Raw genomic sequence first — 1,174 nt, forward strand, 5'->3', positions numbered from 1 at the left:
TACGTGAAAGTCTTCAAATTGTAGCCTTCTGGAAGTCGTCAGATTGTAACTTCCATCATCGGTGTTTGATGGGGATCAGCTATCTATTGTGATTTTTAGACAGCCTACAGAACCCCCTCCTAAAGAGAGATTCGGGTATATACATATAAATATACAAAACATGCCCGACCCGAAACCCAGCTCCTGAAGAGCTATTGGTCGACCGATTCTTAGTCAAACGACCAGCACGTGGACTGAAATCAACAGTTTACATATGTATATACATATATATATATACAAACAGACCGGTCCTGTGTGAAGGTATGCGTCATAATCCTGCTTCTGGAATGTGGGGGTGGACCCTGCATTTTGAACTTGAGATGCGGGTCTCATCCTTGCATGTTGAATTTGGAACACGGGTGTGACCTCGGCGTTCGGTTTTTGCATCGCGGGTCTGACCTCAACGTTTTGACTTAAGACATGGAAGTGGCTTCCGTGTATTTTTGACTAAGTCTTTGAGACTTGTCTTTGGCTCATCTGTTTTAAGTCTCGGCTCACATCCATTAAGCTAATGGGCCTGCAAACGTGCATAGGATTTTTGGCAAACCCTCAGCCATCAACGGATTTGATAAGCCTTTACCGACTACCGTTTGAGTCGGGCTAGCATGTGGATTGTCTAAGTCCGTTCCACATGTAACGTTGTGCTAAGAGAATGAACCCTCTTAGACTTGATGCTATGATTTTGAATACATAGACTTTGTCATTTTCACGGGAAAAGACTAACCGACAACGCGTGTTAGGCGTAGGCTTATCTCTAATTAGGGATCGAGATAAAGTCCCCCATGCGTAAAAGACATGGATTTTGGTGCTACGATGTTGAATACGTAGACTTTGTCGTTATTTCTTCCTGTGTTACTTGAAACACTGAAAGAAAGTTGGAAGCGCCAGAGGTGTAATATTAACTTGGCATGAATTTTCACTTAGAGTGAAATTCAGAAATTTTCTTTATTATCACTAGGATAATTCCAGAAAATATTTAATCCGTTGGGGATTTTATAATGACAACTTGCTATTCTTGTTGAAAAAGGATTAACAAGTTCATTGGGGGGTTTGACTGTTAGAGGTGTGATGTTAACCTAACAGTATTTTATGGACCTATCGCTCTATTGAAGAGAGTCGATAAGTTGATTGTGTC

Source organism: Asparagus officinalis, chromosome 8, assembly GCF_001876935.1.
Source record: "Asparagus officinalis chromosome 8, Aspof.V1, whole genome shotgun sequence".
NCBI lineage: Eukaryota > Viridiplantae > Streptophyta > Magnoliopsida > Asparagales > Asparagaceae > Asparagus > Asparagus officinalis.